We start from the raw sequence: 15,968 nt of genomic DNA, 5'->3' as shown, positions 1-15,968 counted from the left end.
GTGTGTTCTCTGGCCTGAAGGGAGAGTATGTTGACGAATGGATCAAGCTCTACGAATACGCCAGTGCTAATAACAGGTGGGACCCACCGATCATGCTCGCCAATGTCATCTATTATCTCGGCGGCACCCCACGCGTGTGGCACCAAACGCATGACGACGAGATAAACAGCTCCTCTCCCCAGCGTCGGCACGCTCCGTCCGCGTTGCGGTTGGCGGTACTGTGCCTATCATCGGCATGTGTACGGCACGTGCCAGCATCGCCGGCCGCCACACTCCTGTCCTCTTCACCGTGATTGCTCATTGCCCCCACGACCTCATTCTCGGCCTCGATTTTCTCTCCGCGCATTCTGCTCTTATTGACTGCTCTGCCAGTACCATTCGCCTTGAGTTGCCGATTCTCACAGAACCTTCTGACGCACCCCAGGGCCGCCTACGCCCCACCGGCTTTATTCGCCTGCCGCCAAAATCAATAGCCTATATTGAACTCTTGACTTCCCCACCAGTCCCTGATGGCGAGTACCTCGTCACTCCTCTGCCCGACATTCCGCTACGCTATACGCTACGCTATATATATATATATATATATATATATATATATATATATATATATATATATATATATATATATATATATATATATATATATATATATTCTGCGTTAACTTGTTGAATTCTTCGCCATTTCATGTAGCATAATTCCTCTTGTTGAGCTGGATTACTGTAGAGAGATGAGCATAACTTGCACAAGCAATAGAAATGCATCATGTGATATTAACCAGAATTTGGCTAGTTAACTTTATAAAGTAATTGCTGTACGCCGCACGTTACAATTTACTACTTGTAGTCGGTGAGCTAGAAAGGCATATCCGCTTGGCAGGGATTCTGAGGATGACACCAGTTTCGAGATATGCGTTCGAAAAATGTGCGACGAAGTACATTGGCGTTCCAGTTAGTCCTGTACTTCAGTGCACTAAAAAGGTCGTTTTATTTTTAAGTAAGGGGAACAACTATGCATGTCTTCTGCAAATTCGACGGCACTGGTCTAAGAACACTTGCTATCATTTGAAAATTCATTTCAAGTGAAAGTGCTTCTAGTGCTCGCTGGTATAAATTCGTAAATTATAATACGCGCGCTCAAATAAATAGTTAAAAAGTTGTTTAGTGAATCTTTCTTTTTTAATTAGTCAATTGGAAATGTTGATTTTTTGCGCAAAAGTTATCGCTCGACGCGTCTGTCGCCTGCCGATATTTTTTGTTGTAGACGTCAAACAGTGAATAAAGGTCACCCGAATAAGAAAAACAGTGTACGGATGTCAATATGTACCATATGTAATTTTTTTTTAAAAATTGTGTTTACTCTAAAAAATGCACGGTGTAATGCAGTGAAGCCTTAACTCAATTTTGTTTTTATGCAGCACTTAGTGAAGACGAGGCCTTGGCGCAGTGTGTGCTGTTCTTTCTCGCCGCCTACGATGCCCTCTCGATTGTGCTGTTCTGCACCGCCTACCACCTGGCGCTGGATCCGGCCATTCAAGAGAGACTTCACCGCGAAGCTGACGAGTGTTTTGCCACACACGTGAGGTCACATTTTGTTGGAATGACCAGTCTACAGAGGCGAGAGATATCGTTATTTCAGTAGAATGGGTACACTTCCCAAGAACCCCCTCCTCCTCCTACGGCCTCTCCCACCCCGATCTCCTTCCCTATGCAAGGCAGCACGTAGGCGCCTGCATACATACCGGTAGAATTGTTTGAATTTCAATGAAAGTCCTGCCTCACAGAGAGCGGAACCAAGCGGGAAGCAATAAGGCGATACTCGCAGTTTAGCCAAGTCACGGAAGACAATTGGGCACCAGATTATACTTTTACCTTATCTGGCGTATAGCGTTTTCTTCTTCACGCTACCGAAATCTGCCGTATTTTATTAACACTTTTAAATAACGTAATTTCCGTTCTTTTGTTTTTTCCTGCTTCTTTCCTTTCTCCATTATTATTATTATTATTATTATTATTATTATTATTATTATTATTATTATTATTATTATTATTATTATTATTATTATTATTATTATTATTATTATTATACCACCAGGTTGTTTCTTGGCACGTTAATTAAATTGGCTGATAGATTCATTAATTCATTTATTCATCGATGCATACATTATCTTCAGCGATCATTCCTTTTGAATGACAGTCTATTGACATCTTTACTGGTCACTATTTCGTACCAAAGTTGACGGTGTTTTGTTAGTTAGTGTTCGGAGGTTGACTATTCGCATGTTAGCATCTCCGCTTTGCTGACTGTATTTTTGTGTGTCAAGAGGGAAATTTCTTGTCGAGGGACGACGTGATGAGACTCATTTCATACACATTAACTCCCAGGTGCTAACGTTGCCTGTATACGTGCAATTCAACAAATGCTAATAATGAATGGATAATTGCCAGCCTTGACGCTTTGCCAGGATTGCTTCGATGATGCACCCTACTTATCTATAACCAATTACGGAAAAGTGAAATTTTGTCTCCGTTGACCTTTGACCGCGTACCGGAAGCTTGGAAGAACGCTAACATATTCCTTATCCATAAGAAAGGGGACGCCAAAGACTTGAAAAATTATAGACCAATCAGCTTACTGTCCGTTGCTTACAAACTATTTACTAAAGTAATCGCAAATAGAATCAGGAACACCTTAGACTTCTGTCAAGCAAAAGACCAGGCTGGATTCCGTAAAGGCTACTCAACAATAGACCATATTCACACTATCAATCAGGTGATAGAGAAATGTGTGGAATATAACCAACCCTTATATATAGCTTTCATTGATTACGAGAAAGCGTTTGATTCTGTCGAAACCTCAGCAGTCATGGAGGCATTGCGGAATCAGGGTGTAGACGAGCCGTATGTAAAAATACTGAAACATACCTATAGCGGCTCCACAGCCACCGCAGTCCTCCATAAAGCAAGCAACAAAATCCCAATAAAGAAAGGCGTCAGGCAGGGAGATACGATATCTCCAATGCTATTCACAGCGTGTTTACAGGAGGTATTCAGAGACCTGGATTGGGAAGAGTTGGTGATAAAATTTAACGGAGAATACCTTAGTAACTTGCGATTCGCTGATGATATTGCCTTGCTTAGTAACTCAGGGAACCAATTGCAATGCATGCTCACTGACCTGGAGAGGCAAAGCAGAAGAGTGGGTCTAAAAATTAATCTGCAGAAAACTAAAGTAATGCTTAACACTCTCGGAAGAGAACAGCAATTTACAATAGGCAGCGAGGCACTGGAAGTCGTAAGGGAACACATATACTTAGGGCAGTTGGTGACGGCGGATCCAGATCATGAGAGGGAAATAATGAGAAGAATAAGAATGGGCTGGGGTGCGTTTGGCAGGCATTCTCAGATCATGAACAGCAGGTTGCCATTATCCCTCAAGAGAAAAGTATATAATAGCTGTGTCTTACCAGTACTCACCTACGGGGCAGAAACCTGGAGGCTTACGAAAAGGGTTCTACTCAAATTGAGGACGATGCAACGAGCTATGGAAAGAAGAATGATAGATGTAACGTTAATGTATAAGAAAAGAGCAGATTGGATGAGCGAACAAACGCGAGTTAATGACATCTTAGTTGAAATCAAGAAAAAGAAATGGGCATGGGCAGGACATGTAATGAGGAGGGAGGATAACCAATGGTCATTAAGGGTTACGGACTGGATCCCAAGGGAAGGGAAGCGTAGCAGGGGGCAGCAGAAAGTTAGGTGGGCGGATGAGATTAAGAAGTTTGCAGGCATGACATGGCCACAATTAGTACATGACCGGGGTTGTTGGAGAAGTATGGGAGAGGCCTTTGCCCTGCAGTGAGCGTAACCAGGATGATGATGATGATGATGATGATGATGATGATGATGATGATGATGACCTTTGAAGTTTACTGTGACCCTCTTGCCCGCAGGGAGATGATCTGAACTGGGATGTCGTCAGCAAACTGCCTTATCTGAATTGCGTGATATCGGAGGCGATGAGACTGCACACGCCTGCATTCAGGTAAGCCGTGTATGTGGGAGACCATGAGCTACGACTGGATAAACATAAGGCCCTAAAACACAAGGGCCAGTCCGTACAAAGGACATCTGGAGATCGATGAAGGAATATCGACAACCCCAGGATTCACGCTCCGTTTTAATCCTTGTGTGGGATGTCAGTTTTGTTGCAACACTTAGCTGCAGAAGGCAGACTTGATATTCCGTTTACTCATATTCAAGGGCGACCAGCCACTACATTATCAGAATGTGATTGTTTACAACACTTGCAGAAGGATAGAAGAGAAATAAGATACACCAAACGCGGAGACATGTTCACAAAAAAGCTCTCACACTCGAATTTCTCGAAAGAAGAAAATTCAGCCAATCGTAATAAGGAACTTATTCTTATCGAAAGTGGTTAGCCAATGGCCATGAGCACTAGTGAATCAACAGCTCTGCGAATTCTGTCCGTGGTGCATTACACAACATACAATGTAGAAGCAGCGTTATTTAACCGCAACTACAGCTAAACACGAGCCCCGTGTAGATCTCACAACGATAATAGTGATCACGTTATTCCGCTCAGTTACAGTTCTTAGCAAAAAGTATTACTTAAGGCAATTTTTTGAAGCAAGCGAATGCAAACAGTAAATCACCTCTTTGCCTGATTTCTTATCCAGATGCTCCTGTCGATTATTCTTGTAACGTCAGTGTAATAATGCTCTCTCTGCTCAAATGTGTTTCTTCTCGCAGGTTAGATAGGAGCACGGTGGAGGACTACGTGCTCGGAGATACAAAAATCAAGGTGCCCAAGGGCTGCGCCATTATCATTCCAGTCTACGCGTTGCACGCGTGACCCAGAATTCTTTCCCAACCCTGAAATCTTCGACCCTGACAGGTAAAAATCGATGAAACGAAAACGCGAAATAATAAGTCAGACGTATGCAGGAAGACAAGGGCCGAGATAACGTAGCGATTCTATTTCAATGCTGTAACTTTTTGCGCTTTGTCAATGGTCCGAGCAGTACAGCGCCTACTTAAAACCAAGATCGGCCAGCCATGAACGGTACACTGTAAACGAAAATAAACCCACCTGGGAGTTTTTAAGAGGTGATGTGCCCTAAAACCTCCCCTCTCAAATATTTACTCCGATGTATGGGAGCAAAACAGCGCCATCCCCTCGTTTCACTCCGCTGGCTAGCTGCGGGAGTATTAAGGCGACATGACGCGATTTTACTCCGCTTAAAAATCTTGTTCTCCCGTGAAACTCCGACAGGGAGTTTTAAAAAACTCCCCTCCGCCGATACAGGTTGGTCACGTGGCGCTTCCCATGAGGCTGTGCGCCTCGCCAGCGACCGGGCGCGTTCGGCGGAGCGAGCAGTGCTCATGACTGACGGTTTGTTTACGTCTGTGAAGTGTCGTTCCGTGACAGCGTTTCGTCAATTTGTTTCCCGTATTTCCTTCGAGAAAGTGTTATAGGCATGCCTGAAGCTCACTGTATCTTAGCATCAAGTACATTAGCTGTGATCGCTTTGCTGACAACGATGATTGCAAGAACCACGTTTTCAAGTGCGGAAAAAGGCTTAGGTATACCTCGAAGCTGCTCACTGGCTCGTGATGTCGGCTCACGTTCTGGCTGTCTTTTCGTGCTGCGTCACCCTGTCTTGTGTTCTTCAGTACGTGAAATGCGACTTCTATGTCCTTTTGAGTACATGCTGACAACGTCCAGTGTAGTGTTTGAAAGGACCGCGTAGCAATGGCAACAGTAGCCACTGTTCGAGCGACGACATCCGTGCTAGTCGCGCCTGAATGGCGTAACCCAAGTTCGTTGCGGTGCTGTGTTGCCAGTGAGAAAGACCGGAGTGCAAGCAACTGTTTTTATGTATCTGTGAACGGATATCCTCGCCCGAAGAAAAACGGTAGGACATAAGTATGCGTACTGAAAATAAAGCTTCTTATTGAGCGATGTGAATCGAATTGTTATCGCGTATATATGTTTTGGTCACGTCATTGCTTCCTATATTGCATTAACATTACGCTCTATCCGAGACACTGATTTAGACGCATGCCTGCTGGCTCCGAGTTTAGGGATTCACTCGACAGATCAGCGATGTAGCTCCTTTTCGCAACCGAGACAGATTGCTCGGACGCAGAGCAAGTAGTGCGGTGTATAAAATGTATGACTGTGCATTTCTCGGTGTTATGTCGGCTGCTGCGGGTCATGCTCAAACGTAATAATTTCTTGCTACGCTACCACTATATCGCAAAAATTTAATTTTGCTATGCAACACATGCACTTACATTTTTCTTGCTTACTGTAACTAACGCACTACTTTTTGGCCGCGAACGCCGGCAGTGTGCGAAGTCGCTTCAGCACTCACAGAATGGCATGATAATTTTGAAAAATTACGAAATTAACTTTTTTTCTCTCACTATTTTGAATTAACAGTTTTGTGTTGCTTAAGGTATTCTGTTAATTTCAGAGAGAGAGATCTCGTATGAACGAGCATGTGAGTCGTAATTCTGAAAACAGCACAGCTGCTCCCTAGGCGGTTTCGAGGCACACAATATCGTGGCTATATATACTGGCACCGTTGCTTCTTGAGTATCGCGTGTACGTGTGATGTCTTTCAAATTTCTGCATTGGGCGTTTCTGAAATGTTTATGTATGTGATGATATATGTGCTTTCATTGACTTCTTCCGTCGAATTCGACGCGGTCTCGTGTGCATATTTCGAAATTTGACCAGCAGCCTCTGCATGTAAACATGCTCGCGCAAACTCACGCGATGGCTCTTTTTATACTCCCGTTGCACCTCGAAAAAACTCCGTCAATAGCAAAGCAAAAAATAAAGAAAATACAGAAAAAAAACTCCCATAATTCCACGCGAAAATTCCGCTCGTACGGAGTAAGAATTCTACTCCGATCATACGGAGCAAAAAAAACTCCGAACCGGGGGGTCGCTATAGGACAAGCAGTATACTCCTACCTCGGAGTTATTTCCGTTTACAGTGTAGATGATAAGAAAGGAACAGTATAGAGGAAAAGAAATTCTTATCTTATACCGGTTTAGATAATAATTTGAACAGATCAGTCGATCTCTTCGAGGTAGTGTTCTTGTTTCTCATCTTGTGGTTTCTGTGTGAAACTATTTTTCTCTATAATGAAAATCCTTGCTTAGCGAGTTACCGCCACGTTTCCGTATCGGGTATAGGTTATTCTAGTCTCTTTCGTGGGCCGATCCTGGAGACAATGTAGTCTATGAATGTAGGTCGATCCCGAAGGTAGTGCACTTTAAAATTTGGGCTGGTACTTTGGGTATGCATCCCGAAAATGCCGCAGTAAAAAGAAACTTAAGCGGTCCGATGGTTCTCCTACTCCTATCACACGAAGGGTAACGCGATACAGTGAAATGCGCAAAAACTCCACCCAGTTCTCTCTCCCAACTCGCTCAGGTAGATGTTGCTTTCGATTAACGGAACCTAGAGGCTGCATAAATTTCAAACCTTTTCGTCTCTGATTGTTTTTCTCTTGTACAACAAAGTAAAATATAGAGGAGCCGTTGGGACTAGGCGGTGATGAAGTCTCCGTTTGTAAATTTATTTGAAAAAAACAAGACGCATGTATATTCTGTACCTGTAAAACACGCCCTCATACAGTTTCCTACAAAATTACTACAGGGAACTCTGGCTCTATTTCTTACCGACGTTGCAAGTATGGAGGACAAATCGGAAAGGGAATCACTGGCAGTACATGGGTTTGCTTAACTCTCGCCTTTCGGGCTCCAACCGGCTCTGTGACCATGAAAATTGGTCATTTCCAGCTAAATACTGCTGTGCAATTTCTACAATTTGCAATAAATATATGTGTGCGCAAAGCCCTATTGCTTTATTGCGCTTAAAAATATGTGATTGCTCGGAAATTGACAAGGGCAAAGCGCAACGAATAACCACATAAGAACGTGTGATGCCATAAGCGTGAAAATTAGGCAGATTGAAGTATTATGTGTCATTCTTTTCGTACATGAACAATCGCAGCGCCAGAGTTTCTTTTGTTAATCTTTGTAAGTACAGCACTTGAAGCGCAACGGCCTGACAACCCGTCTATATATAATGCTCTTGTGCACTCTCTCGCGTGCTCTCAGTGCTCAATGTCTCCCTTTTTTCCTCTTTCTTTTCTCCCTTTTCGTCGTCCCCAGTGTAGGGTAGCAAACCGTATGCTCGTCTGGTTGACCTCGCTGTATTTCTTTTCTTTCTTTTTCTATCTCCCTCTGTGGTTGGAGCCACGTGGACAAGCGTCCGAGTGTTGACAAAATCCACGTGAATATGGGTCCAGGCTTACGATTCATCACACAGGAGGTGTTAGCATAAAGCTAGCGAATGCGAGTACTTCACTGGGTCACGTGTTCCCGTAAGATGAATGACGAATAGAGAGGTAGATGCACTTTGTTACTTTCTTTTTGCATGCAGGTTCAGTGACGCGAACATCGCCTCCATTAAGCCTTATTCCTATCTACCTTTCGGGGCTGGGCCTCGGAACTGCATTGGCACGCGCTTTGGATTGCAAGTGGTCAAGTTTGGGATTCTGTACGCTGTTCACGCAGTGGAGTTTGTGCGCACGGAGAAGACACAGGTTGGTGGTAAACGTGCCGCGACAAGCCAACAACTACCGCTTAGTTTGCTCAGCTGAGATATGCAGAACTAGTTCTAACTATGATTTCTAAATACATGCACTGTCCAACGCAGTCGTATGATTTAGAACTTCTGTCAACTTGCCTTGTGTATGACTTGCACATGCAAACAATTATTATTTTAACCATTAAGAAGATCACGGAGCGCGAAGGCCGCAGTTCTACCCTTATCACTTCTGACTCCATATCGATACGCTCGAAACTATCAAGTCCTTTGCTCGCGGCAACTCTCTGACAAAGGCTTCACATGTCGGGCGACAGTGCTCTCTACCCAATATAGTTATATGTACAATCAAAAGCGCTCGTAATTGCACTCTCACGTCACTGACACAAATGTTTTAATATACACCCGGTAGCGCCTCTAACGCGACACATAATTTCACAATTCGCACATATCGGATCGATGGAAATGTAGCTTTCGTACTTCTCGTAAATATTCCTTACACAAACGGAGCATTTCGACAGTTTATACACTGCCCAAATCGGCCTAGATTATTGGCTGCCCTGTACGGGGAATAGGCAGGGTCTTCAAATTTAAACTAACAGCCAATTTAATAACAATGCGATGCTACCTAAGCAAGATCAGCTTGCACAGGCGGCTTATGCGCTTGGGCGCACACAATCAAACGCATAATTAAGAAAGAATTCTTAATTACCTTTTTGCTATCACGATTTATGGTATATATTTACATTTGATACCTCAAGACAATCGTACTTGAAGACAACTTCATGTTGCGGGATTCTCGTGGAGTGCATCTCTTCCGAGATATTAATCATCAAATTTGACACTAAGTCAGCTAATTTCGCATTCAGGGCTTACATCTTGATATGCCACTACTTCTAGCGTCACCATCGCTTTGGACTACGCAAGAATACTCTACCGATGATATATCGGTTGTATGCTCGGCCCATAAAGGTATTCAGCTACGTACTATTTTCCACTGGCTCCACTTGTAAAATTAAACCCCTCATACATTTAAAAAAAGAAAAAGCACTACGCTTATGCCTTGGGCTACCTAGATTCATTGCCAACATTGCTTTTTATATGTCCTTTGTGTTTTTCATGGAATAATAATTGGTGTCCCTCGAGACAACTTGGAGTTCCTTTTACAAAACTGCGCTGACCGTATTCCGCCATTAAACTGTTAATTACACAAGTCTGGTCTGTCTTCGTCCCCTCTGTGGTATTCTTTGCAATGTGTCTGAATGTACTGAGCTCTTCTTTTCATTCCTGCCATCAAAATTAAAGACAAAAAAAAACGCTTAGAAGTTCCACTTCACCAACTTGGGTAATACCATGGACTTCGCCAGCCATTCTCTCCCTTGGATCGCCTTCGCTGGGATTCAGCAAAGGGGTGCTTTTCTTGCAATCTAAAATTTTATTAGGGACGCAAAACGATTTGCTTAGCGAAATCTTAAAATGATCTCCTCTTTCTTTTCTTGATTTTAAATTATTTTATCTTCGATTTGTTGTAGCATTCTTCTCAATTAACATCTTTTTCTCTCAGCCACGCTGTAATATTCGAAGTTTTATTTTGATTCCAATCTTAGTAAAAAAAACTTGTGAAACCACCTGCTTCTTTGCCTATCTCCCGCATAGGGTACGAGTCATTGTTGGGAAACCAGAAGAAGAACATGACCCCATCGGCAGGTGCACCGTGCCAGTGCTTGCTATAGGTTGGAGTGGCGTCGTTTTGGGCGGGTGACGTGGACGACATCGGAGCAAGGTCGAGCCATGGTAGAATAGCCAGGCGCGGTTTCAAATGTGCCCATGGTCACTTGCCGCAAGACATGGCACGGGCGAGAGTAAGGGGAAATCAACTTCTCGCAGAGGCCAGCTCGCTGTGACGCTGTTTAAAGGAGGACCACGTCACCCGGCTTGAAGTGGGTGTCACAGTGGCGGACTTCAGTAACGTGGCGTTGCTTTGGTGGCATCTACCAGCACACTTCTGTTGACCATATAGATGCAATGTCATGTTACTCTTTGCTCTACAATCACTTTCACGGAAACTTTCCGGTCTCTTCTCTCTCTTACTCCTGTTATTTTGTGTGCATGCCACGGCCAGTGGTAAGTTCAGCCGTCCACTGGGAAGTGCGACATTTCTTGCAATGCCCTTGTCCTTTTCTTTTCCCATTTGCAGTAAATTACTAGTGCCACTGCTACTCATAGATATAACTTGCACTTCTAGATTTCTTTAGTGTTTTGATTAAGCATAAGCAAGCTATATAACTTGCGATTAAAAAAACTGGGATCGCCATTGTGTTCATGTATTACTATAGCATAGATTACTCATCAGATCGTTTGTTTGGAGAATGTTGACATGTGTGAAAATGCAGTTTATAAGAACTTGCCACTTATATGCGGAACGGTGAAATCAACAAACTTGACCAGCCCACATGGTTCTAAGACAGACATACCTGTGTAAATAGGAAGGAAGGAAGGAAATCAACTTTATTCAGGTCCTGCAGGCCACGAGAGCTGCGGGCTCTCATGGAGTGGGCGTCTCCCACGACGGAACCGGGAGGTTGAGTTTCCTGGCGGCGTCGTGGACCTGCTGGACGGCCCAGAGTTGGGGAGCGAGTTCTTCGCTCCGGATTGCCTCTTCAAACTTGCGCTTGTCCTGTTCGTAGTTTACGTGAGCTTGCGAGCACGGCCAGAGTAAATGATAAACGACGACAATCTTTCCCATATCTACAGCGACTCCATAGCCGCTATCAGAGCTTTCCAGAAGGGCACGGTCTGCGCAGGGATGTATTGCAATTGGTGCAATAAGACTTGTCGTAGAGCTCAGGCATGTAATGGTGTAATCTGTTTTGAGTGGGGTATGTGTCTGTTTGTAGCATTCTGAGTGTAACTGCTTGAGCTCGAGTGAGCGTGCGGCGTGGCGTGCTATATTGTCTGCGTTGTAGGTAGTAGTGTTTAGTGACTTCGTTGTATGTAGTGGGCGCGTCCTTATTCTCCGAGTGGTCGGGTGAAGCCGCGCGGTCCGTAAGCGCGCGCGCAGCCTCGTGTGCCGCCTCGTTAAGGTTGGGGACGTCGCCGAGCTTTGGTCCTAAGTGTGCCGGGAACCAGTATATGAAGTGTTTCTTAATCTCTTTCTTTGAAACAATTTTGAGAGCCTGTGCGCAGACCGTGCCCTTCTGGAAAGCTCTGATAGCGGCTATGGAGTCGCTGTAGATATGGGAAAGATTGTCGTCGGTGAGCGCAACAGCGATCGCAACCTGTTCGGCCTGTTCAGGCTTCCTTGCAATTACCGTGGCTGCATATCTTGTGGATCCGCGGCCGTCCACAACCGCCACTGCGAAAGCTTTGTTTCCCGTGTATGCCGCCGCGTCCACAAAAGCTGAGCGTTCACGGTTAGCCAAGGCTTGGTTAAGAAGGAATTGTCCTCTCGCTTGTCGTCTGCCGCTGTTGTTTTCGGGGTGTACGTTTCTGGGTATAGGGCGGACCGTGATCCTGGCGCGTATGTCCCGTGGGAGGTCCGCAAAGTCTTTTTCTATGTGTCCTTGTGCAAAGCCTAGCTTCTCTAGGATCGTGCGCCCCGGAGGCGTCGTCGAAAGCCTAGCAAGCTGGGCGCGCTGCTGGGCTTCGGCAATTTCTTCCAGGGTGTTGTGCATGCCCAGGTGCCCCAGCTTCTCGTTGCTGGTGCTGGTTGGAATGCCGAGGGCTTGCTTGGTGACCTTTCTGATTTGGGCATTCAGTCTGTCTCTTTCGGATCGTGTCCAATTGAGCATTGCCGCAACGTATGCGAAGTGACAGGTGACGAACGCGTGTATGAGTTTGATGAGGTTATGTTCCTTGAGGCCCCTGTGTCTATTGGCAATTCTTCTGATGAGTCCAATAGCGTTGTTGGTTTTGGTGATGAGCTTCTGAACCGTAGAGGCATTGACGTCTTTAGTCTCTACGATCATACCCAGGACTCTGATTTTGTCGACGCACGGTATGGCGTGTCCCGAAGTGGTTCGTACGATAATTTCTTGATTATAGTCGAAGTCTGACGAGTATGGCCTGCGGCCTTTCTGCGTGGGTCTGCGTACGAGCAGCTCCGACTTGGTAGGCGAGCATCTGAGTCCTGTGGGAATGAGAAATTCTTCTATGGCGTTCACTGCTTCTTGCAAGATGTCCTGCACCATGCCCGGGGTTCCTTTGGACACCCACATGGTGATGTCATCTGCGTATATGGTATGCTCGAGCCCATGGATCTGCCCTAGTTTCTCAGCAAGTCCCGCCATGGCAAGGTTGAAAAGCATAGGGGAGATGACCGAGCCTTGGGGGGTGCCCCTGCTCCCCAGCGAGAGTGTCTCCGTGGAGAGGTCGGCAAATCGGAGCGTAGCCGTCCTGTTATCCAAGAATGACTTGACGTACGAGTGGAACCTAGCTCCGAGGTTGAGTTCGGAAATGGTATCCACAATGTATTGGTGAGAGAGGTTATCGAACGCTTTCTCTAGATCCAACCCAAGAATGGCCTTGGCGTTTCTAATGGGGTCATCAATGATTTGGTGCTTGATTAAAATCATGGTGTCTTGAGTTGATAGACCGGGTCTAAATCCGATGAGGGTGTGTGGTAACAGCCCCTTGGTTTCGAGGAATCTGGAGATTCTGTTTTGAATGGCGTGTTCCGCCGCCTTACCCACGCACGACGTCAGTGATATGGGTCTGAGGTTCTCGACGCCCGAGGGCTTGTTGGGCTTTGGAATGAGAACCGTGGTGGCGTTCTTCCATTCCGGTGGGACCCTGCCGGAAGCCCAGACCTGATTGATTTGATCCGCTAGGAACTGGACGGAGTCTTCGTCCAAGTTACGAAGGGCCTTGTTACTAATACCGTCCGGACCTGGGGCCGATGTGCCATTCAAGTTTTGAAGGACGGTCCTGATTTCTTCCAGGGTGAAGGGTTCATCGAGGTCGGGGTTGTCCGCTCCCGTGTACGGGGAACCGGATGCCTCGGCCTCGTTTTCCTCGCTGCTCGAGAGTGGCATGTATCTTTCGGCAAGTCTTGCCATAAATTCCTGCTCGTTGGAGTTTTTGAGTTCACGTTTCGCTATCTTGTCAGCCGCCTTGGTCTGGGAGCTCCTGGTTTGACCTTTGTTAAGAAGGTGTTTGAGTAGGTTCCAAGTTTTTCCATATGTCACGCTGCCATCGGCCCTTGCACATACTTCGTCCCATTGTTGGTTGGAGAGAACTACACAGTGGTGCTCAATGTCCTTGTTCAGTAGTGCAATCTTTTTCCTAAGTCTTCTATTGAGTCGCTGGGTACGCCATCTCTGCAGTATGGATCTTTTCGCTTCCAGCATGTGAGCGAGCTTAGCGTCCATCCCGATTGTCTGGGCATCTGTTTCTATTTCCTTGGTCGCGTTGCGGGCGTCCTCCTTTAGTTCTTGCGTCCACTGTTCTAGTGTAGCGGGCTTGTCGGTACGTTCCTTTCTTATCTGTCTAAACGCATCCCAATCCGTGTATCTCCACTTTCGTAGTGGTTTCAAGGCGATTGCTATTGACGTTTCAACAATGTAATGGTCGCTGCCGAGGTCTTCGCCGGTATTATGCCAGGTGGCCCCCTCGGTGTTGAGAACGAACGTGAGGTCTGGGGTGGTGTCCCTCGAGACCGAGTTGCCCATCCTGGTAGGGTAGAGCGCGGACGTGATAAGGTTGAGGCCCATCTCTTCCGCATCGCTGGCCAGATTTCTGCCTTTGGCGCTGGTGATGCCGTAGCCCCATTCTACGTTTGGGGCGTTGAAATCTCCGGCAATAATCAGTGGGTTGTCCCCGGCTTTGTCCCTGGCCTTCTTCAACAGTCTTTTGAAACTTTGCGTTCTGTGGTTCGGGCTGCTGTACGTGTTCAGTGCTAGTATGCTCTTAGCCTTCTTGCCTTTGGGAAAGACTTCGATGAACAAGTGCTCGCATTTGCTGTCCGGATTGCTTCTGTCAATTTCGGCCCACGCGAGCCTGTTACTGACAAACGTCGCTACGCCGCTGCAGGCTTTTGTTGGTGGAACGGCAATTGTTTCATATCCCGGAAGTGTGGGTGTGTCGGTGTTGGTCTCTTGAATGAGTATGATGTCCGGCTTGTCTGTAGTGTGTCTGATGTGCTGTTGCAAGACCGATTTCTGTAAATACGATGAAATCTGATGACGTCATGGCGGACGCAGCACCTATCAGAGATTTATAAGATCAATACTCTACTTTGTTTTCTCTTTCCTGGGATTTTTCAGGTCCCCCTTCAATTTGAGAAAGCTATCGTTAGCGTGTTGAAGATCAAGGACGTCACTATTGGTATACGAAGCCGTGCCCAGTGATAACCGTTGCAGAGCGCGTACTCTTTTTTTTTTTTTTGTTCAAGCGAAGTTTGCGTGAACCCGCGCACTTCTCCATCAAATTTTGTGGGTCTATTTTGTTGATCTTCTCAATTCGAGGTTTGATGCAGTAACAGATAAATAAAATACACTGCAGATGGGTGAAAGCATTGAATTACAGTAAACTGTAAGAAAGACGTAACAGCGGAAATTGAAGCAGTCAAGCCGAATAGCGTGACATACACGAATTACTGCGCAACGGTTCTGCCGGGAAGTATTTGTAACTCTGCGCATGTGCATATATGATAGAGAGAGAGAAAGAAAGAAAGAAAGAAAGAAAGAAAGAAAGAAAGAAAGAAAGAAAGAGATGAAGAGGAAATGCAGGGAAGTCAACAAGATATTAGTCTCCGATTGGCTACCCTACACTGGTGTTGGGAGGTAGGGATTGGAAAGAAGTCAGAGATGAAAGGGCGAAAGAAATGCACACACAGAGACACACACAAAGGGCGTTCCAGATAGAGACGTTCACAAAGGCCGGTACATTGCAAGAAGCGCAGTGGCGCTTGCACGGCCGTCTTCGTTCACGTTAGGTCCGGTCGATGGTGTAGAATTTCTTCTTCCGATAGTGGTCGCTCGTTTAACTGGTTGAGTTCGCGGCGAAGGAATTTCCTCTGTGGACTATACTGCGGGCAGTCACACAATATGTGGCCAATCGATTCTTCACGGCCGCAGTGGTCACACGTTGCGGTGTCAGCCATCCCAATGCGGGATGCACAGGCTGTGGTAATAGCAACGCCCAACCACAGTCGGTACAAAAGCGTCGTGTGTCTGCATGTGCGTATATGAGTATGTGCATAGGCCTCAATGTGCGCTGTTACGCCTTTCCTATACATGCGAAGTGATTTGCCTAGCAATAAGTTCTTTTACAGTGTGAACTATAAATGCCTGGTGTGTACAGAGTACGTGT

The 15,968-nt window shown here is 45.8% G+C and overlaps 1 long non-coding RNA gene across 2 annotated transcripts in view; it reads left to right on the top strand.

Annotated features, from left to right (window-relative positions):
* Positions 1 to 15,375, top strand: part of LOC142582892 (uncharacterized) — a 62,641-nt gene extending 47,266 nt beyond the window's left edge. The window contains exons 2-6 of one of the 2 annotated variants that reach the window (XR_012828513.1): positions 1,416 to 1,576; positions 3,954 to 4,045; positions 4,777 to 4,921; positions 8,493 to 8,655; positions 14,921 to 15,375. This is a non-coding gene — a long non-coding RNA (uncharacterized LOC142582892). Of the gene's footprint in view, positions 1 to 1,415; positions 1,577 to 3,953; positions 4,046 to 4,776; positions 4,922 to 8,492; positions 8,656 to 10,313; positions 11,145 to 14,920 lie in introns of those variants that run through there. The other variant, XR_012828514.1, reaches the window with a different exon arrangement.
* Positions 15,376 to 15,968: the final 593 nt, after the last annotated feature.

The sequence above is a fragment of the Dermacentor variabilis genome, chromosome 5 (assembly GCF_050947875.1).
Source record: "Dermacentor variabilis isolate Ectoservices chromosome 5, ASM5094787v1, whole genome shotgun sequence".
Lineage (NCBI taxonomy): Eukaryota > Metazoa > Arthropoda > Arachnida > Ixodida > Ixodidae > Dermacentor > Dermacentor variabilis.
Note: the sequence above shows the minus strand (reverse complement) of the source record. Positions and strands in the feature narration are given on the sequence as shown.